This window comes from Lissotriton helveticus, chromosome 7, assembly GCF_964261635.1.
Source record: "Lissotriton helveticus chromosome 7, aLisHel1.1, whole genome shotgun sequence".
Lineage (NCBI taxonomy): Eukaryota > Metazoa > Chordata > Amphibia > Caudata > Salamandridae > Lissotriton > Lissotriton helveticus.
In genome coordinates, this window is record NC_136068.1 from 100,745,019 (window position 1) to 100,768,823 (window position 23,805).

At 47.8% G+C, this 23,805-nt stretch overlaps 1 long non-coding RNA gene across 1 annotated transcript; it reads right to left on the reverse strand.

Moving 5' to 3' along the window:
• Positions 1–11,863: 11,863 nt before the first annotated feature.
• LOC144766642 (uncharacterized) lies at positions 11,864–14,378 on the reverse strand. The gene is made up of 3 exons (XR_013597865.1): positions 14,284–14,378; positions 12,922–13,059; positions 11,864–12,195 (listed from the first exon to the last, which is right to left on the reverse strand). It is a non-coding gene; the product is annotated as an uncharacterized LOC144766642 (long non-coding RNA).
• Positions 14,379–23,805: the final 9,427 nt, after the last annotated feature.

A 23,805-nucleotide genomic window follows, 5' to 3' on the forward strand; every position in this document is an offset into this window, starting at 1 on the left:
AGCGTAAAAGGCTATTATTAGACCAGGCTGCACAACTAAACAATAAACCAATAACATCAACATTAAATAACAGCAACCCATATATCAACTCTTCTTACCTCACTCTCTTCACCCACTCTGCCTCATGTCTCCAACCACTCCATGCCCATTCCGTACCTCATCCATATCCACAAATCACCTAGCATCCTACCCCGATATCCTCTGGCATTCCAGTCATGCCTCCAGCTCCCCACATCATTCAAACTCCCCCCCCCGAGGGATGGGTGCGCCCGCTCTTGACCCCCCTACCCCACCAAAGTATCACCTACCCGCAGCCCTGGCCTAAACTGGCACGCTTAGCCAACCCTATCCCCAAAACCCTATTAACTGCAGGGTGGGTGGGTGGCCTTTCAATGAAACCCCTCCCGATGGTGCTGAGTGCAGGAAGAAGAAGTCGCCTTCCTCCCCTGTGCTCTTATACCCACCCCCTAACTCCACCCCTTCACCCCTGCCTAGTCCTGGTCTCGCGCGAATGACCACGGGGGAAGACCAGTCTGTGACTCTGCTACCCCCGGGGCCTGGCATCGCGCAATAAACAGACCACGCAGATGTTAAAGCGTAAAAGGCCATTTATTAGACCAGGCTGCACAACTAAACAATAAACCAATAACATCAACATTAAATAACAGCAACCCCCATATCAACTCTTCTTGCCTCACTCTCTTCACCCACTCTGCCTCATGTCTCCAACCACTCCATGCCCATTCCGTCCCTCATCCATATCCACAAATCACCTAGCATCCTACCCGGATATCCTCTGGCATTCCAGTCATGCCTCCAGTTACCCACATCATTCAAACTCCCCCCGCCCCCGAGGGATGGGTGCGCCCGCTCTTCACCCCCCTACCCCTCCAAAGTATCGCCAACCAGGGAACCCCCTGTATTGCGGTTACCAGCCCCACCCCCCCCTTGAAGACCCTCTAGTGCATCTTTCAACCCCAACTTGCTCACACAGCACTACATCACCAAATCGACTCGTTCCACAGCTTACTGACCAAATCCCTCATCTCCGTCATACAATAAGCATTCCCTAAACGTGAAAGATGCACTCCGTCGTCCCTGAACAGTAAAGGTTCCTAAAGTCGCAGTCCAGTGTGCGAGATCACTTGAATGTCCTTGTCCCCACAAAACAGTCTCATTGCTCTGTTGAGCTTCCTCCGGGCCTTCTCAATAGCCCCATGTTTCATCGCACCCCTCCAGACTTTCCAGGGGACAAACTTAGTCCATGCAATGCAAGTCCCTTCAAGCCTAGCTTTCAACACCTCCAAGTCCCTCTGCATCCGCTGCAAGAGCGCCAAACCATTCTCCCCCAAGTGTATGATTAGTAAATCCGGGCATCCCTACTGGGGAACCATCTTTGCCAGCCAAGGCAATAGTGTCCCCCATCGCATTCCCCCTTTACCCCACCAGTGCACCTCATGCTGTTGTCCTTTGTTGTCCCAGGTTACGGCCGTACACCTGTTGCTCCGCATACTTGGATGCCCAGTGAACGAAGGAATGCCCCACGATCCAAGTGACCGTCCTCGCCCCCGGTCCATCCACGCAACCTACGAAAGAGAAATATATTAACAAAAGCCAAACAACACACAACGTCAAGTCTAATCAGCTGATCCCACATTCTCCTCACTTCCGCACATACCGCTCACAACACCTTGACTTTCACCTCCCACTCTGCCGAATCCTATCCCAGGACCACCCCAAACGGGCCGTCGCTGTCGCTGCCCCAATGCGAAAAGAGTGGTTCCCAAAACCAGCCGGCTCCAGCCCCAAACACCGCAAAGCCATGCGCAACACTGCCAACAACTGCCCCGACGTTACCCTCGACCCAGACCTGTGACAGAAGATCGCGCCAGACGCACCCTGCGATGCCACCAAAAACATCATCCACTCAAAAAACGGATACACACTAACCCCACCTGTCTCACACAACCAAACCCATTTACCCCGGCCCAACTGAAAAGTCTTTGAATGCCCCAACCAAATCCTAAGACGCACACCGTCCAATCGGACCTCATCATACCTCCTGCCACACAGCGACCTCGTGCCCAACAATTCAGACACCCGAAAAGCCCCAAAAAACATCCAAATCATGCAGAGCCGAAAAAGCCGCACCTCAAACGAGTCGTAACAACACTCCGGCAACACCACAACCAGCGGAACCAACAACTCAAACGTCACTGCCTCTCGCAACACCCCACCTCCCCCCTGTCGTTCCCTGCCACAACCCCTGAGCATCCTACTCAAAATCACATCTTTCGTAGGATCAAACCCCAAAAACAGGCTACAATAAAAAGCCACTCCTGCCAATTTTCCAGAAATAGTAGCAGCCGTCAGTCCCCTGCCAATGCAATGCAACACAAACTGCCGGACACCCTGCTCAACTGCCACACGGTCACCAAGCCCAGGCCAGCCAGTAGGTCCTTCTCGTGGTGTCAGCAATAGAATGTTCAACCAGACCCATCACTCTCACTCCCCCAAGGCCCAGCTGCTGTCCGGCAGCCCGGTCTTGCACTAATCCGCTCCTGGTGCCAAACGCCGGAACCGCTGCCACTGCGAACTAGACAAAGCATCCGCAATGTCATTATTCGCTCCAGGGACATGCTTGGCTCTAAAAACCACATTCAAACGCAAACATTTCAACATAAAACTCCTCAGCAATCTCAACACTCTCAGATCCCTAACCCTTTGGCGATTTAACCAGCTCCACCACAGTCATATTATCCACATGGAAAAGCACCGCTCTGTTCAGAAATTCGGCACCCCACACCTCCAGTTCCACCAACAGAGGAAAGAATTCCAGGAAGGCAATGCTCCTCCCTTTTTTTAACCAATGAGCCGGCCAGCTCGCCGCGCATCACCTGCCATCCTCCGAAAATCCTACAACCAGCTGCCCCCGCTGCATCTGAGTAAATTTGACATTGCCAAACCGTCCTCTCCTCATCAAAGTCCAGGGACACACCATTGAAACCCTCCAAGAACGTCAGTAAAGCCCTCAAGTCAGCCCGGACCCTCATGGAGATCCGGACCCTGTGGTGTGGAAGCACTGCCCCCGACATGGCCATGCCGAGCCGCCGGCAGAACGTCCGTCCCGCCCTAACTACTCTGCACGCGAAATTCAGAAAGCCCAACAGCCGTTGTACCTCCCTCAAATCAATCCGCTTCTCACCGATCGCCCACAAAAGGCACGTCTGAATTTCTGCCACCTTTGCCGGAGGCAGCCGAGCCAGCCAGTGTATAGAATCCAGCTCAATCCCAAGGAACGTCAGGCTGCAACTGGGGCCAGCCGTCTTCTCTGGGACCAGGGAAACACCAAAATGCCTCATCAACTCCTGGAAACGCGACAGAGCCCTGCCACAGTCCCCAGAGTGCGCCTTCCCTAAGAAGAGGCAATCGTCTAGATAGTGCGTGACGTCCCTATGTCCACTGAACCGTGTGAAAGCCCACTGCAGGAAGGTGCTAAAGAGTTCGAAAAGCGCACAGGAAATGGCACATCCCATGGGCAAAACCTTGTCCACGTAGATGGCACCCCCGAATTGCATCCCCAGGAGTGAGAAATCCGCGGGGTGTATAGGCAACAGGCGGAAAGCAGACTTAACATCACATTTCGCCAGTTCGGCTCCCGGCCCACACACCCGCACTCTGCGGATCGCATCGTCCACGGACGCATACAGCACCCTTGAGTCCTCCTCTGCGATGAAATCATTCACAGATTGACCCTCAGGCCACGAGAGATGGTGCATCATGCAAAACTCGCCCTCTTCCTTCTTGGGCACCACCCCCAGTGGAGAGATGATTAGGTCAGCCATCGGCCAGTCGTGAAAAGGACCAGCTATTCTCCCTTCCTCTACCTCCTTCTTCAATTTGGCAGCCAGCACTCCTGGCAATTCTTTAGCTGACCTCAAATTGTCAGCCCACCTCCTCTCCCTGGGACCTTGATAGCCCACCCTAAAGCCCTCCGTGAAACCCCAATGAATTTGTAACGCCGCCGCCTGATTTGGGTAACACGAGAGCCACAGGGGCCATCACCTCCACCTTAACTGGTGTAGGCGCCCTTCTCTCCAGCCTGTCCCCTACCTTTTGTGTTCCGCCACTGCTCAGAGGGGGTGACCAGGGTAAGGCACTGCATGAGAGCATGCTTTCCTCCGCACTTGGAGCACTCGTGCTTAAATTTACTGGGGTAGCGCGAGCAATAGCCCCTGTTGTAGCTCCAACAGGCCCCAGTGTTGTAACTACCTGGCTTGGAGACCTGACCCGTGGTAAAAGCGCTGGCGGCAGCTCCCCCCCGCCCCACCGTGGGCGGGACGCATCAGAAAAGACCGATAAACCAAGGGCAACCCGCTGGCCGTATGTGTGGACGCTGATGAGTGTGTAGATGCCATAACCCTGGGCGAAGAACTACGCTCCGTTCGCGGAGCTTGCGGAGTTTCGGCAGCTCCGCGTTCCGCGGAGAACGCGTAGCTGTCGATTACTCCGCGATCCGGTGCGTAGCGTAGTTCTCGCGCGCTGAATAACATTATCGCGTGCGCGGCAATGGCTTACCTTCGTTCTGCGTTCGTTTTTTCCTGGTCGCGTGTGCCACCATGTTTGGAAACACTCTCGCACAGTCCCGTGCGACTGTGCGAACGCGATAACGTCATTTGGATGCGCGATAGCGTCATAAGGATGCGCGAGGATGCTTGTTGGTAAGATCGAGTTGCCGAACACGCAGAAACTGCATTCTTGCACAGAATAACTCGCGAGCATGTTAAAACCATAATAAATTACCATTTTGGTTAGGAAAAAAGAGCAAAAAACCTTAAAGTTGTACCTTTGGCTTTATTTTTAGGGGGGAAGGAGCCCTCTTTTTGTTTCTACTCTTGTTTTGAAGAGTAAGGAGGAAGGGCTCTTGAGTTTACAACTTCCTGTTCCTGTCCACCAGGCTCCTCCCAGTGCTTTGTCCATGTGGTGCTCACTTTCCTTTGGATTTTGAGCTGGAAGGATCACTTTCTGTCTGTGTTGGCTGCATTACTGATTTATCTTGGATTTAATGAGGACTTTTTGAATTGGAATTCTCTTTTTCAAGTAAGTTTGTGTAATGTATGAGTGAGTATGATGTAGACTTGTGCTTGTTTGATTTGATTTTTTTTTTAACTACAGTATTCAATCCTGGAATTAAATTATTGATGGAGGCCTGTACTTTCATGAGGTCCCAAATTGTATTTTTTTTAACTTGCATCCAGGCTACATAAAGAGGTACCCATGGGTCCAATCATGTTTCTGTAGTCTGTGTTTAAATGTTTATTCCAGTTTGTAAACAAACATCATGGATGGCATTGGATTATGTTCATTATGCAATAGCAATGTCTGTTGTGGAATTTCTGTTTGTGGAATTTAAAATGTTTCTAATTTTTAAGCCAATATCTGACCCTAGTACCCCATGTAGTTAGTGTGTAGGCATGCTTGAGTTCATTGTATTAACTTTCTGTGGTTGGCCTGGCCATGTGTTGGCGGCCATTTTATGTTTCCAGCCACTTTGCTCTTGCCATAGGCCTCCAACCTTGTGGCCTACTCTGGCAGTAGGCCATAGGTACTACTCATAGGGTCATGAAAGTTAATCAACTGTTTTTGTGGTGTACCCTTAATGTGAAAATCATGGATGGCTTGGATTGATGTAGAAAATCTTATTTTTATGTGTGGGGTATTTCTGGTTTTGGGTGTGTTTAAATACTCTGTCAATTTCTGCCATTAGGTAACCCTAGGAATACAGCTTGGGTAGTTTTGGTAACTTCGCACAGTGTGAGAACGTGAACTTACATTTTTTGTCTTGTTCGCGCACTCAATGTACTTGCTCGGGAACGCGAAAACGACTTTTTATTCCATTCGCGCTGCCGAACATGCCGATTTAGCATTCTCGCGGACAATATGTCCCGAGTTGCATAAAAGTTTCTCGAAAATGTTGCAGGTGTTTCTTGTGCACCCAAAAAGTCCTCATTTATGTTATGTTGTCATTTGGTTGTAGTTTTCTCTTTTTGGAGCATGGACCACTTCCATTTTCTGGCCTCTATGTAACGATTTCTTTTTTTTTGGGTGGGGTGACCAATTTGGGCGGTGGTGTGGTGTGTCCATTTTGTGAAGCAAAGCATTGTCCCTTTGCCATAGGCATTATTGTCTGTCTTCTCTTTCTTGTCATGTTGTTGTTGGTGGCCAGGCCATGTGGTGGCGGCCATTTTGTGTATGCTTCCTTTGTGATTTTGCCATGTTGTTGTTGGTGGCCAGGCCATGTGGTGGAGGCCATTTTGTGTATACATTAAAGTTGTCCATGTTGTTGTTGGTGGCCAGGCCCTATGGTGGCGGTCATTTTGTGTATGCTTCCTTTGTGATTTATTTTGCCATGTTGTTGTTGGTGGCCAGGCCATGTGGTGGAGGCCATTTTGTGTATACATCCTTTGTGATTTTGCCATGTTGTTGTTGGTGGCCAGGCCCTATGGTGGCGGCCATTTTGTGTGTCCTTCCTTTGTGCTTTTGCCATAGGCATCCAAGGTTTTTGACTATTGTATTGTGGCAGTAGGGCAGAGTTACTACTACTCATAGCCATAGGTGCATTAAAGTTAATCAACTCTTGACGCGACATTACATTTTTTGTCTTGTTCGCGCGCTCAATGTACTTGCTCGGGAACGCGAAAACGACGTTTTCTTCTATTCGCGCTGCCGAACACGCCGATTTTGCATTCTCGCGGACAATATGTCCCGAGTTGCATAAAAGTTTCTCGAAAATGTTGCAGGTGTTTCTTGTGCACCCAAAAAAACAGAAGTTGTCATTTGGTTGTAGTTTTTGGAGCCTGGAACAATTACTGTGTCTGTCTTCTTGTTTGTGGGTGGGCTGACCACGTGGGCAGCGGTGCGGCTACTTTGTGAAACAAAACAAAGCATTGTCCCTTTCCCATAGGCATTTATTGTCTGTCTTCTTTTTTCTCTTACTCTTCATGTTGCTGGTGGTGGCTAGGCCATGTGGTGGCGGCCATTTTGTAGGTACTTCCTTTGTGCATTTATCATTGGACTCCCAGCTTTCTGTCTGATCTCACAGTAGGCCAGAGTCCCAGAGGTAGTAGTTAGCGGGGGTGCTGCCTTTATGTAGCTGTTTTAGTTCGGTGTATGCAATTAACATCATTCATTAGGGCATGTGTGTGTATGGCATTGCATTCAACAATGTGTTGTCTGGGCAGGGGTTTGTTTGTATGTGTTTTTGCGGTGTTAGGTTTACAACCTCTGTCTTAGCCATGGGCTATTTATTCCTTGCACATTAACCTGTCATGTGCAGCAGGCATCCTCCTTTTTCTGTCCATATTGGTATATATAGGCCTGCTTGACTTTATTGGTTCTTTCTGGACTTCATGTGGCCTTTGAGCTGTGGTGCTGCTGGACTGGTATTATTAGTCTTCTGTTTTGTCTTTTATACATTGGCCTGTGTGTCTTTCAATTGTTCATGTTGCCTTACTGCTTGTTTGACTGATGTTGTTCTTCCTTCTTTACTTGTAGGTGCACAAAAAAAGACTGAGGAGGTGCTGGTTGTTTTTTCATCCATCGCTCGTTCTACTGCCAGACGGACGTCCTTCAGTTGTACGCCACGTGTGGTGTGTGACTCATCTGACCAGACATCTCTGCAATTTGTGCTGCTGTGAGCTGACTGACATCAGAAGAAGATGGGCCCTAAGAAAGCTACCAAGTCCTCCACCACAAAGAAAGTTGCTGAGAAGAAGGAACAGCAGAAGGAAGTGTCACTTAAGTCTGGTATGGACCCCAAAACCTTTTTTGGCACCCCAAAAGGTACGCCTGCAGCAGCGGTGTCTGGGGTGCAAGCTGGGACCAGCACATCTGCATTAGTGGGGGCAAGCCAGCATCCCAGGGCCAAGCACATGATGAGGGTCGAAGAGGTAGCCAGCCTTCTGCTTGCGAGCAGTGATACTGAGCCAGAACTAAACTTATCGCTGTCTCAAAGTAGTACAAAATCCACGCAAGATGGAAGTGCTCAACAACCACCGCCAGCAGTAGATGTTCAACAACCACAACCACCGCCCGCAATAGGAGTTGTTCACCCACAACCACTTCCCGCAACAGTTGTTGAACAACCACAACCACCGCCCGCAACAGTTGTTGTTGAAAAACCCCAGCCCGCAATAGTACTTCCTCAAGAACAACAACCACCATCTCCGCACCAAATAGTAGTAGTTGTTCCTCCCGAAGTCGGGGCAGTTCAGGAAGTAGAGCCTCCTTCCGAGCAAGAAGAAGAGGAAGCCACTTCTGTAGGTGATCTATTTCCTTTGAATTCACCAAGGGAAAGGAGGGTTAGTGCATCGAGTTCTTCGAAAAGCATCCCTTCCGATGACCTTGATACGGATTGGCAGCCACAACTATCTGCGCATTCAAAGGAGAGACATCCCAAGAAGACCATGCTAGGAAAAAGGAAGTTTCCAGGCAGGCTTGAACTTATGGAGGTCGATGTAGGTGAGCAGGATACTGCTGGTGATAAAGACGGGTCTGACACTGTCATCATCACAAGCGTTATTCCTGGTGCAGAGGATGTAGAGACCAACATTTTCACCCTATCCAGAAATGCTGCAATGACTGATGAGCAGGTACCACGCATAACTCCTACACACTCAACACCCAAAGTAACACCAGCTCCAATTTTTTCATCAGCGAAGGCCCGGCAGCATCCGACATCCAGCAGAAGCGCCACTTCAACAGAAGGAGGTAGTGGCAGTACTAGGACTGAGCTGTCCCATAGTGAAATTCCACAATCCTCCAGTCCATCCGGCATTGGCAGTGGGTCCTCCTCTTCCTATGGCAGGAGACAAAAGTTTACCTCCCCAGTGTGGGACTTCTTTACGGTTCACCCAGTTCAGGAGAACATTGCTGTATGCACCATTTGTCATGTCAATGTTAGTCGTGGTAAGCTTGGTACAAACTATGGGACTGGAGGCCAAACGACCCATTTGAAAAAAACACACTTGATCAGGTGGGAGAACCACCTTGCAAGCTTAAAAAATGTTAGCACTCGTGTTGGTGGGGATACAGTGGTACAAGGTCCACTCATGGTTGACCAGGAGGTAGAAGAAGAGGGAGACGATGACCTTCTATCTAGGAGTGGTACACAATGGACCCCTGTCGCCAGCACTGGAGTGGTAAAGTCCACATCCGCCGCATCAGCAACTTCTCAGTGGCACCAGAGTCAGCTGGAAACACCAAGGAGTGCAAAGTCTGCGATGCAAGGTGGTCCGTCTAGCATAACTCAAAGACATGCAAAGCAGCTTACCATTCCTAGCATGTTAAGGCAGGAGGGAAAGTACGAGCGGAACAACCCAGTAGCACGTTTGTACAATGCCAAACTTGCGAAAATGTTAGCACTGGACCTTCTCCCATTTTCATTTGTTGAGGCTGTTGGATTTCTGGAATTAGTGCAACCCTCTGCCCAAAATGGAACGTTCCCAGTCGCTACTATTTTGCCCGAGTGGCTGTTCCAGCACTACACCACGACGTGCTGGAATTGATTGGGAAAGCCTTACAACAGAGTGTTGTCCATTGTATCCACCTGACAACAGACATGTGGAGCAGTTGCGATGCTACAGATTTCATGTGCATCACCGCACACTGGATCTCTTTTGCAGGTGTTAAAGACAAGTTAACTTCAGGCCTCCGTGACGTTGCTGGAATTTTTAATGATACGCGCAGACATGCAACTGTAGCCATGTTTGGTATGGACAAAAGTCATACTGCTGAAAACATTTTGTCTGACTTTAACGACAAGGTCTTTGAATGGCTGAAACCAAGAGGCCTTAAGATTGGTTTTGTTGCCACCGACAATGGCAGTAATGTAGTGAAGGCAATGAGAGAAGGACATTATTTCAGGGTACCCTGTTTGGCACACTGCATAAACTTAGTCGTGCAAGACTTTCTGAAAAATGAAGCCAAAGTCAGCAACATAATGGCCATCTGCAGAAGAATATGCACGCACTTTAACCATTCTTTTAATGGACGGAAGCTGCTACGGGTCATTCAGCATGAGCATAGGTTGCCAGTCAAAGCACTGATCCAGGAGGTCCCAACACGTTGGAACTCAACTTATTTCATGCTTGAGCGTCTCTTTGAGCAGTACATCCCACTGAATGCTTATGTCATGTCAAGAAGATTAGGGGATCCTAGTGTTAATCTTAAAGCCCTGACCATTGAGATGTGGCAGTGGGACCTCATTAAATGCATCACAGAGATGCTACAACCCTTTGAGGTCTTCACACGTGCAGTTAGCAGGGAGGACTGTACTATGGGCCAAGCCATCCCATTGTTGTACATGCTTGAGCAACAGGTGAAGGAGGTCTGTCAAACATACGAAGGTGACGAACAAAAAGTTGATGCATATACCTTAGCCAAGGGCTTAGGCAACCGCTTGTGTGCAAATGTAAGGCTCAACAATATTGTGTCAGGTGAACATTACATAACTGCAACAATCTTGGATCCATGGTACAAATTATTTGTCAGCAGTAGCGCAGTAATTCCATTTTCAGATGAGGATGTTGACAAGTACAAAACTTCCATAGCTGCGGAAGCTAATGAGTTAGAAACTGAACGGCTGTTACTTAAAGGCCTGCCACTGCCAGCCCAGGCCAGTCCAAGTACTCCTGACGCAAGTTCTTCACAGCATGAGAGCAGTGCGTCTGCTTTCCAGCAGGCACCAACAGTACCAAAAGCAGCACCTACACGATCTGATTCAGCAGACCCAACCAAAAGCATAACTGCTTTTTTTCTCCAGAAAGGGATGGGTAAGTCCGTTGCTGTTGCAAAGGGAAAAGAGGACCAGCAAAGCCGAGCCCCAATGAACATTGAGCGGATGGTTCAGGCCTATCTGGATGACACAACAGAGGTGTTCATGGAGCAAAGCCCATTGGTCTATTGGTATGAAAGAAGGAGACAGTGGCCAGTGCTGAGCAGGCTGGCGATAAAGTATCTGGCTTGTCCTGTAGCCAGTGTCTCTTCTGAGCGGGTTTTCAATGCTGCTGGTGCCATTGTCACATCGAAAAGGACTAGTCTCTCCCCCAAAAGCGTGGAGCGGCTGACAATGATAAAAATGAATCAACGCTTCATACCACCAGACTATCAAGTACGTGAATCACCGCCGGATGAAGAAAGCGAGTGCGAAGACGTCCTCACTACTGGGTTACATGACCTACTTCTGTCTGAACGCACAGAGTTTGAGGACGAGCTCCTCTTCCCTGACAACTAGGACAGGTATATTAAAGGAATGATGCAATGCATTGCATAGGATTGTTTAGCGGACTCTGAGCAAATGTGCATGGAATTAAAGTATACTAGTAACTTCAGACTCACGTGATGGGCAATTTTCCCATGTTATTTAATAATATAAATTATTTATGCACTTGTGACCCTACTACTACAGGTGCAGTCAGTACTTAATTTATCGTTCGTAGTTCATGTTCATGTTGCACAACGTACATTATTTGGTGAAACAGTCCCCCCTCCACCCCCCCAACAAACACAAATGAACTTCAAATGTTTTCTTGTGAAAATATCTTTGTTTTATTTTTATATTTTCATAATGATAATAGAAAAATAAAATATATAACAAATGTAACCCCCTGACCCAGAGCTGTCCCTACCCTCCCCTAACCCCAACCAAATTTCAACCCAAATGTACACCCCAACTCCCACATCCCACCCACCAACAAAAGGATTTAAAAAGGGGCAAAAAACAGGGTCCATTTCAAAGCCGGCGGGCTTTCAGGTGTTTGTCCACCAGTATCTTCACACGCTCCTCTATACCGTCCTCCAGCTTCTTCCGCTCCTCCTCCAACTTACTCGCTACCCGGCGGAGAATCTTCGCTTGGAAATCACGGCACCTACACTTGCATGCATGTTGTTGTTGTTGTGGGGGGGCCGCCGAAGATGTAACAACGCGGCGGCGGGCGGCTGCCTGACCACGGCGACGTAGTCCTGCAGGCTTGGGGCCCGGGGCATTGGAAGAGGCAGCAGCTGCTGCCGCCGCCTCCTCCTCCTCCTCCTCGGCCTGATCCACCAGCCGGCGGTAGGCCTCTACAATTGCCTGCAGTTTCCGCTGCCGGGCCCGGACTGCCAACTCCTTCCTTGTTGGTTTTTGGGAAGGAGTAACTATAAAGAAAGAAACAGAATTGTTGTAATCCAAACTCCCCACAAATCAAGAACACAACATTGATTCAACACATAGTGGGCGGCACAGTAGCACTAGCAAGCAAGCTGAGTACCAAAAATTGTGTTGCGTCTATCTTGAACATTCTACAGCCTCTATTAATTTTTGGGACTTTTTGGCACGGCATTATGCCTGCCCTATTAGCATGGGTGTACTTCAACGGTCACACACATTAGAACGAACACCTGTCTTTTTCATATCTCCTTTTGTATTATATACTCTGATTCCGGGAAGGCGGGAACACTCTCAAAGTAACATTAATTAACAGGGGGCAGCTAGTAGTACATGTCTAGTAAAGACTATAATACTTTATACCGCGCAACAAACCTTATTTGGTTTGGGTTTCACCAGCAACGACCCATGCACCCAGTCGTCCCCTCCTTCCCTTGCCTTTGGGTTTGCCCAAAACACCGCTGCTGCTGAGACTATCCACTAACCACCGGTATTGGGTGTGTCTCCCAACCACGCTGGCAGCTGTGTTTTCCCCTTTACATGCTTTAACAACAACCCATGCATCCGGCTGCTATCAGCCACTTGCATTACTGTAGTGATAATGCTTAGCATGCTAATGACAAGTAAAGGTAACATCATATATTTTCCAGTAGAGTACAGTGAGAACGTTTTCCCCTCCCACCAAGTAATGCAGATCACTATTGAATGTAACTTACCATCGCCCGCCGCTGTTGGCTCCCCCCCCACTGCTGCTGGTGTAGGTGTAGGTGCCTCTGTTCCTCCTGTCCCCGCCGGGATCGCTGAAGCTGCGCCGCTGTCCCCGTCGGCACTGGTCGATGGTAAGGGTTCTGCACCTATAAAAATAAGTACACCTTTTTAGATGGATGCACAGCCCCCTTTGTACTTGTTCACCAAGAATGGAGTTCTTCAAAACAGTTAAGTACAACGTACGTAATCAGTAGGAGTCCACATTGCATAGTACAGCAGACTCTATACACATATTAGCATTCATTGTTATGGTATGGTACCCAAGCTCATCTCATCTGTCCTGCTACTCTAGTCCTTGGAAATTGGAAGTGAACTATGTAACCTTTGTACATCAATGTATCCAGTTTTGCGCATGTTAACTCGCAGCTTGTTGCGCAGTACGAGAAGACGCTCTGAGGCAACACATCATTGTTCAATGCATACACCTGAAGAGGTGGGAAAGTAAAAGGGCCCGTATTTAAGTTTTCTATGTGGATTGTGGAATAGAGTTTGCTTACAGGTTACAACTTCTTTTTAGCATGGCTGCATAAAACTGGCATAAATGTATTTCATACTGTCTAACGTGCACCACTTTTGTCATTAGTTTTCGGCAGATGAGAAGATTGCCTTCTACGAAGCGGACATTTCCATAGCTTACAAAAAAAGAGGAATATCTGACCAGTATACGTTGGTGAGAGGTCTCCGATAGTTGCCACATTTCCCTATTGTGCACTAGTAGCTGTACAAATGTTGATTACTTTATTCTGCCTTTTTTAACTCTGGATTTTTTCTGGTGGGCCCTTCAACGTATTTGACGGAACAACTTAAAAACATTGATGTTACTTACTTACTTCTAACAAAATAACCCTTTTGAATGACCACTTTGACTCTGAAGTTTATTTTCAGTGTCTGTTGTCTTGGAGACTCACACGAGTGAGTGAGCAAAAGGGGGTTTCTTAGGTAACGGTTTGTGTACTAAAAGCATTCGGCATCTTGGTATTGGGGTTCAGGAGTGTGAATTGAATAATTGACCAATGACTCAGGCCATATAGGCTGTCGTTCAGTGAATTGTGCGTTCCTCAGAGTTCTGTGACTGAGGTGTAAGTAAGGTCCAACCTGCCTATCAGTACCAACATCCAATTTTCGTGTGCATACATAGTTGTGTAATATGTATATAACTCCATAGGAGATAGAATACCCACAAGACTAGTAGTGGTATACTAACGTTTACAAAAATACTAGACAAACATCATTCTGGATGCATACTTGGTTGCTGTCAATTGCCAAAGCAGACACATTACAGAGGAAAAAACAAGCACTGTTGGACTTACTGGGGACAGCAGCAGGATCCTCAGTAGAGGAGCTCTGTGTAAGTGGTGGTTCACCCGCCGACTCGGTCCCTGTATTCAGCTTGCCCCTGGGTTCTGTGGTTCATGTAAAAAATAATAAACAAAGAGAAAAACATTGAGTGCTGTGAAACATAGACATCATTGCAAAAAACACTGCTACAGTGGAACAGAGCCGGAGGCAACAAATCCATGCCAGGGGCCGCAACGCAAATATGTATCCATCCTTAGAGTATTATTAAATTAAGGATATCTATTGGTGCGGTGGCCCCTGAAGTTTGGTGCCCCTGTGCAGTTGCACAGCTTGCACATGCCTAGAGCCGGCCCTGGCTGAGGTAAGAAGAACAAAGTAACGTTAGCATTCTTTGCCAGAGGAGGATTCGATTCATGCAGAAGAGAAGGCCGTGAAAAAAATGCTACAATATGCAAACTACGTACAATTATCCATCCACCGCTATTTCACTGACGGACAAAGGAAGGACAAGACTATATTAATAGCATTAACTAACTTCAGTTCTCTACAATAAAGAAAATCTCACATCAATAAACAGCAACAGCTAGCGCCAAGTTGAAACAACATGCAAGAGCCAGTGAAGAAGAAGAACACTGTCATACAATTACAGTAGATATACCGGAATACATCGGAAATGTAACTAGGAGCAACAGTCATCGCGTTACTTATTCAGCCAATATTTACAAAGATACAATAACAATATTTATACTACTATATATATATATATATATATATATATATATATATATATAACTATATATATAATATATATATATATATATATATAAATATATATATATATAACTATATATATAATAATATATATATATATATATATATATATATATATATATATATATATATATATATAATATATATACACACTTTATTTTTGGGGTAGCCACTCACCAAGACCCACAACCTCCACACCAAGCAGGTCCAACAGGTCCTGCTCCCGGTCCAAAATGTCGGCCCAGCGGTGGGACAGCTGATGGTGGGTACGCCGGATACCGGAGCAGCGGAAGACTGCACGGCGCACCTTCGCCCACCGCCGGAGACGCTCTTCAATGCGCTGGTAGCCGGAGCCGGGCCTGCCGCCTGCTGCCAAAGTCAAGGGGAGGTGGCGCTGGATAAAAAAGACCAGGGCGGCCACCTCCTCCTCCCCAAAAAGTTGGCGGGGCGTCACTCCTGCGGGGCGCATTCTGCCGCAAGGCAGCCGGGTTTTTTTCGGCACAGCCGCCTTGCCCTTTGAGCCGCCGATGCTGCTGGCACCCTTCACCATGGTTCTGGGTGGAGGGGAGAAGGAAAGTTGAAGACAAAAAGGTAGGGGAAGGAAGAAGCAAGGTAAAAGAAGGAAGTAATATAAAACAAGAGAAAAGTTGCAAAAAAAGTTGTAAAAGTAAAAATAAAATGAGAAATATAAACCTAGGCACAGAGAGAAATAGGTAATAAGTAAAGAAAGTTAGAAAAACTGAGTGAAAAGACCAGGATGGAAGAGATAGGAGTTAGATGCTAAAGTAGGCCCAAAACCATAGCCAGAGTGTGAAATCGAAGATGGCTCCGCCCGTCGCGACCGCCGCGGTAAGTTCGCGCGATATTTGACGCGATCACGCACTTTGGCAGTGCGAACGAGAAGATGAGTTCCCGAACATGTCTAACACAACGCGAACACGTTACTTGTGACCCGGAACCGGAAATAAGGGAACGCAAGCGGGCGGGACAAACCTCTTTGAGTAACTTAGCGCGCTAGCTATCTCGAGCATGCAGGCAGCGCCCCGAACACGCGCACCGCGCTCCCGAAGACGAAAAACGGCGCGCGAACGGGTCTAGCAAGCTACTACGCATGTCCGCGGAGCTACGTGTAGCTCGCGGAGTGCAAGTGCGTCTTCGCGTAGCGTCGCGGAGTGCGGCTACGCGAACTACGCCCAGGGTTAATGATGCCATCCACTGCATCCACAATTCCGCATCAACCTCACCCCAATGCTTGTCCGGGTTCGCATTAACCCTAGCCCTGAACTCCTCGTCATAACTCAGCCATGCAAACCCACCAAACTGCATTTGCACCTTCCTAATGATGTCCATGTACTTCACCAATTCTATAGCCCTATCCAGGTGCTTCTCGCAGTAAACACTAGCGTAGATAAGAAACGCGGAAGTCCAATTTTCCATTGTCACAGGGACCCTGGGCTGCCTAGTCGACTCCCACTCCTCCTTCTAGGATCCTTCCTTCGCCTGCACCTCTCTGTGCAACAATTTAAACATGTCCACATATTCACATTTCCATATCCTACCCTTAATCTTGTCTGACAGGTGAGACCCCAGGGGCATAGCTATCCCCATGTAAAGGAGCTTCTTCTGATGTTTGTCGTTGCCCTTGTCTCCTTTGTCCTCCTTCCCGTCCACCTTGTCAGTCTGCACCCCCTCCGCAGCAACCGACTTACCATCCACCTGCCTGTCTCCCGGTGGGCGGCCCACCCTTCAGCATCCCCTCAAAGTCCCAGACCGAACCATCCCTAACACCCACAGACCTACAAGCCTTCTTGTTACTCCCTTTGGGCCCACCGTCCCACGCTGCCCACCAAGTCCTCTCACCTGAAAGCGAGGATTGCAGCTCTCCTGGCCGTCCTCTGGGGGTAGAAACTTTGGCCGCTGCCGCCTTCTCCTTGCCCTTCGATGTCTTGGGGACCTGTAAGACACCAAGGCCACTGTTGTCCTTCACCCCCCACCCAGTCATCGTCATCCCTCACTTCCCTGTCCTCAATCTCCTTAGTCTCATCATCATAATCCAACTGCCCCACCGGATCCACATCCACAGGCGCACACAATACCTCCTTCACAGCCCTCTTCACACCCTTGCTCTTCACAGCAGACGTTCCCCGACCCCCAGACACACACGCCGCCGTTGCCCGGTCCCGTACCGTAGGGATGGCAGCCGCGGACCACCCTGCTGCTTCAAACCGGCGCCCTGGGGCCGTCTTGCGCCCCGCCGGTCCACCCCGAACTCTGCCGACAGCTTGGAACCCCACACGCCATCCAGGTCGCTCCAACCTGAGTGGACCCCAGCACCATCGGGCCTCAAAACCGTCCTGGCCGTCCCTACCTTCGCCTGCTGGCCCTTCGCACCCCCTGCGTTCACTTTCCTACCCTTCGCCAACCTGGACGCCTCTTCCTGCTCTGTCCACCGCTCCTCCTCAGACCTAGGAGTGGGGGGTCCCTCCACTTCATCCCCCCAGACTGCGCTGACCCGGGCCGCAGTTTGTTCAGCCGACCGCGCCTCATGAAGCTGCGCAACCAGCCACTGTTCCCGAATTCTGTCCTCCCACGCCAAGGCCCCCCAACTCGAGAGGGGAGGGGGTGGGCAGTAGCCCTGAAACCCCACTCCAAGCGGCAATAACCAATCGTGCAATCCCCCCTGCGCATGGCCCCCCCACCACTGGGCACCCCTAAAGTCAGCCTCCACTTGTGCCTCTGCCCGCACCTCAACCCTTTCACCTCCAGCTGGAGCCGGGTATGCACCCTAGAACTAGCTGAAAGGTCAAGGGGAGCGTCCTCCCCGTGCCCCCAGTCTTCCTCTTTCTCCGCAAGCACAGGAGCCTGCAGAGCTGCCTCTAGATCAGTGCCTCCTTCCCCCCCTGGCCCCACCACCACCTGACCAGCCTCTGTGTCCATCTGCATGCCTCCTTGCTGTAAATCTGGTGGCCCCGCCTCCTTAGACCCGACCTCGCCTACCGATGCCTCTGTTAGCTGCTCCCCCATGGGGGCCTGTACGCTCAATACCCGGCTCGGAGCTTCAAATTGTAATTGGGAGTAAACATGCGGGGACTCCTTGCTGGTCCTGCCCCGCCCCCTTCTATCAGCCTGCACACCCGGCGGCAGCGGGTCCTCCTGTCACACGAGGACCGCTGCCGCAACCCCGGCCGAGGCCGCACGCGGGGCCCTGACACAACCCACCCACACCTGTCCAAGGACGCCGGGCAGGAGGAGATCCTACCGGCCCACCCCAGCAGCAAAAGCGCCGCCCTTACCTCGTCTGGGGACACGCCAGACATACCGTCACGCCGCCACTCCTATCCCCGCAACACCCCAGTCACCGGCCAGCGACTCGCGACGCCACACCCAAGCTCCTCTGCTACGTCAATTACCCGAAATAGCCTCTCCAGACACCGCAAAAACCACGAGCTCCTAATCCCTGTCCTTTCAATGAAACCCCTCCCGATGGTGCTGAGCGCAGGAAGAGGAAGTCGACTTCCTCCCCTGCGCTCTTATACCCACCCCCTAACTCCACCCCTTCACTCCTGCCTAGACCTGGTCTCACGCGAATGACCCTGGGGGAAGACCAGTCTGTGACTCTGCTTCCCCCGGGGCCTGGCAAAGGAAAAAGAGTGCCACAATCCGTCCATTTTGACGGGACCAAAGGGGTAAAATATATGTGCGTGTTTGTGTGTATATATATATAATGCAGCCATTATGAGTTCAAAAAGCCAGCACACAAAATGATGTTGGCTACATTGACGGAAGTGACCAATGGTGTAATGCATGTTATTAAGCCACGTGTCCACTATGCTTTAAATGCTTACAAAGAATTTAGTCCATTTTAAAACCTGCTTGTTTCACTTCCAAATTTAAAAGTAAAACATTGTTCACATATTTTGTGAGGATTCACTCTTTCATTCACTTTATGCATTAAAACAAGCATTCATTGTGAATCATTTTCAGCCGCAGTCGGTGATGCAGTGCGCGCAAAGAAATTAGTTTTATTCATTTATATGTTTACTTACCTGTTAAATTCCGTAATCCATACATTACTACCCCCCATCCTGCCCCTCCCCCTCCCCACGTCACAGTCCTGCAGGAATTCCTACTGCCGGCCGCGGCTGATCATTTTGTTTTTTTTGTAGTGGAAAGTTTAAACTTGAGCTTCATTTAAAAAAAGGTACAACATGCAGTAGCTTAGTCAGTGTGTCATGGGCCCTAGTACAAGGAAGGAAATTGGATACCTAGACACTGTTTGACCGGTGAAATACAGCAACAATCAGGGTTCAGTGTGCCCCTCAGGCCTCTGGACCCGATGAACCTGCATCTTCTGCACCAATGGAAGCTACTCCATTAACAACATGGGCAGCAGCAGGACAACCTTCCCTAAAAAACAGAATATGCAACAGACAGGTTGCAGAAGCAGGAGGCACATCACATGGTTGTCTCAAACCTATGGAACAGCTACAACTCAGATGGCTAACCCACTCAAGAGGGATTGAGAGGAGTTAATGGCCTGTTGTATACTCTCCGTAAACAGACATAAACATACAAGCAGTACAACAGTCCTGTACGAAACAGTAAAACTTTTTACAGAATTAACATGCATTCATATACTCATATTGGATGATGAACCCTCATCTACCAAGTGTGGTATGCTTCATCAGTGGGTTCGACATCTACCACTGGGAAGCATCAGAGGGTGTTGCAGGGTTTCTGTACTCACACAGAACTGTGCACAGAGGAGTGGAACCTCGGCAAATTAGGGTGTCCCAAAACTTACCTTAGCAACCAACTCACCCCTTACCGAGCTAGCTACAGTGTCTCATTGGACATATCAAAACTCCCAATGTTTAGACAAACCAGAACATGAACTTACAGTACCTCAGGGTACGTGGGACTCATGAACACTCTTTCGTTATATTATCATTACAAACCAGAACATGGAGTAAAGAAGACACATGTGCATTTGAAATGTTTATTTACTAATGCCGTCTTCTCAGGCGCAGTATCTTAGATAATACAAGTATACTTATTATCAGTAGCAAAATTATCAGCATAGTTACTAAGACATAAAAAGCGAATGGTGACAGCATGTTAACATGCTGTAATGAATAAGAGTTAACAACACTTATATCTCACCCTCCCTAACACATATATTATATTATTAGCTAAGAAGGTCTCTTTGGGTTGTTTTAGGGCGGACCCATACCTTAGTGTCCTAGCATGAAGGAATCACATCAGCATACACCAGCTCTCTCTGCATGTGCACCGCATCAAGTGTGTTAACTATTCTCGTGCAAAGCAATATCAATCCCGCCTCAAGCCCAAGTTGGCAAAGGCTGCACTTGTGTTATGACTATGAAGGCGTGGAGATCAGACCTCATAACAATTCCATATCGTGTTGCTCCTGAAACTTCAGCACTCTCCGTGCAGACATGGTTTATTAAACAAAACTGATATCAGAGCAATAACATATTATTCTCACATACACCACGGCAAACCACTAGGTTGAAAGCTAAGTCAACAATTAAGGGTCGTGTGCAGAAGTTGCAAGAAAGGAAAAATGGCGTTTAAATCTCAAATGTACCTATGCTAACTTAACACGATATAAGGATATATAGGAGCTATACAACACCCCCCCATGATCCGAGAACGGACTAAATAAGATAACAGAAGTGCCATCGCATGAGAGCAGAATCCAACAATAAACGAGCATGAATAAAAATTCAATTATAAAAATTAATGCTAAAAAATAGCCCACAAGTATAATGTGGCTCAAGCCAATAGGCAAGCAAAAATAAAAATTTTTGACCAAAAGTCAATAAAATCAAGAAAATGCTATCAATCAGCATGTCCATTTGAGGCAGTGTCTATGATAAGACTGTATTTGAAAAGTAAGCTGCTACAGCCTCCAGGAGGAAGTCACTGTCCTCATCCGAAAACAGTTCAGCCATCCAATTTAAAAGATGAAAGGAACATACGTGATCTTCCAGCACCGGATCCTCTATAACCATCAGAGGACAGCTCGGTGGGTGTTCAAGAAAACTTTGTTCCAAGAAATTTTGCGCTGCCGACAACACATCCCAGGGACCCATTAGTCCATGTGCCACCGCCAAGGCCATAATCCTTTCGTCAGAACAAACCAACTCGTGAGCAATGATAGGACTCATCAGTTGATCAAAATCGACGTCAGAAGATATTGGTCCGCAGAGACACAAATCAATGGCCCAAAGGAAATCACAGGTCAGGCAGCGAAATACAGGCTGGACACAGGTGAAATAGGAGAACCGAAAAGATAATCCAAACGCCGTGCTTAGAGTCGCCAACGGCAGTGTGCCATAATAATCAAGCATGCGGTTGCGAAACCGCGTCAGTAGCAGCTGAGCGTGGTCTTCCACAGGAAGGGCATCCATATTTAAAAAGGCAGAAAACCACCAATGCGCCAGCCGCTAATGCAAGTAAAAACGGGAACCCTCCAAATAAGGATGAAAAAATAGAATGGAAGAAGGCAGGGATGACTCCAAAAATCTTCTCAAAGGAAGTCACGAGACCACCGCTAACAACTTTAAAAAAATGCGCTAGGCCCGTTGTGGAGGATGCGTTAAAGATAGAACGGACCATGGCTCCGAAATGCAAAGGCAAATCAGTGTTTAAAAGAGCCTGAACCTCCGTACGGGTGTTAGCAATGTGAAGCACGAAAGTTTCACGGGCCGAGCTCAAGGCCACCTCTTTCTGGGACAATAGAGCTCTTATTCTAGCCATGCCGCTGAATTCTGCTCCCAAGGTCGGTATCTGTGGCCAAATGGAAGACTCCCTATGTTCACGTGTGGGAGGATAAAGAACATTTCTGCAGCAAATAACTCGCTCACTAACTGTTACTATGAAAGCTATACCTTTAATTAAACCACAACAGTTTTCATTATTGAGCATCAAATAACTACCATTCTCTAACAATTTAAACGTGGGGATGATAGCAGGAACTGGCGTGCCCTGTAAAACGCAAGCCATATTCGGTCGGTCCTTGTTACATGAACCGTGTAACTGTATGTGTCTGCACATTAAAGAATGATCTGGCGTCTCAGTACACTCATCCCCCGTTAGATAAACTTCTTGTTCATCCTTGAAACATCTGTATGTGTATGGGAGTGACCAGACCTCATGAAGAAAACCGCTACCTAAGGGTTCAAAATGACCTATTGGCACATATTTCATACAATTCGAAAACTTATATAAAGCAAAAGGCAGTGTTATTAAACCGTGGATAAGCCACGTAGCAGTAGTGGCTTCTGCCACAGAAAAAGGTAAAGATTCCAACCTTTCAATATGGAGCATAGAAAAGGAAGCATCACGCATTGAAAGCAAGCGTTGTTTATCTGTCAAATTAAACGGTGAAAATAAAGAGGAAACGTTCATGTATCCCCAGGGAACTTTACCCATTTTCAGAGTCTGAAGTGTCCATGCAAACTGCATGATTGACCGTAATTGATTTTGACCATGGTATAATACTGACACTTCATCATGCACAATATCAACAACAGACGACACAATATTATCTAATGTGTAAATTCTAGAGGAAAGCACGTTAATGCTATTGTCAACAACTGCAAGCACTTTCTCAAGATTCGCCTGATCAATAGCCCTAAGGCGTGAAGCAGCCTCAATCTGTGAGAGCTGCTTCCAAATTTCATTGTAAACCCCATATAACCACCGTTTCGACCTGCCACTAGCTGGGCCCTTAATGAAATCATTCAAATCCACGTCTGCATTCAGTTTGGAAAGGTGATACTTAACCGCAGGTAAAGTTGAATGTTTCAGCCAAGCTTGACACAACTTGCCCACAGAGTAAGAGGTGACAGTATGACTCAAATCAAACCGGGGATCAGACCTAACAGTCTTAAAACCGTCAGTTATATTTAAAAATCTTTTTTGGCAAGAATCAGCACTACGGTGCCAAAGCAGCCAACCCTTGGGATTCATACTGGAAATGTTAAAGGAGGAATTAAGAAGCAGAGCCTGTATATCTTTAATGGACAATCGAGTAAAATTACTCCAATCCTCATATTCCTCCAACTCCGGGAAAGACGGGGTGTTTAACCTTTTAGATGTAGCCAATCCAAAGCATGTGGTCTGGGAAATTGTTTCATTTAAAAACAACATATGATTCGGGATGAGACATGCACGGTGCAAAGCCTCAGTGCCTCGTACCTGCCAGGCCCTTGAACCCCAAACCGATTTAAGGTCTATTGTTTCCTTCCATAACTCATAGCCCCCAGTAACTAATTGATCTAGGAAGGCCTTCGAATACAACAATTTTGTATCGGTAAGTCTAACCTTGGACAGTGGCTGTTTGTGAAATTTAAAATAAAAGGACTCGGGATTGGACTGGTTAAAGTCAGTGAAATAAGTATACTTTTTAAGAAACGTTTCTGAACTCCCTTGTGTAGGAGCTGGGCAATGTTCCCACTGAGTAAAATTAACAGCATCCCTTCGGGAAGATGTTTTGTGTAAGAAGTGATTGCCATAATGTTGGTAACAGAACAATTCACCATAATTAGCAGATTCTAAATATAAATCCTCAGCATCAAAAGCAGCATAGTATTTCAAATCAGAAAACAAACTTTCCACAGCATTAACATCCCAATCATCAGAACGAATGTTTTGTTTCACCACATCCCCCATATTAACTCTTAGTACATTAGGAACATTAACGACTTCCGTTGGGCCATGAATCTGAAAAC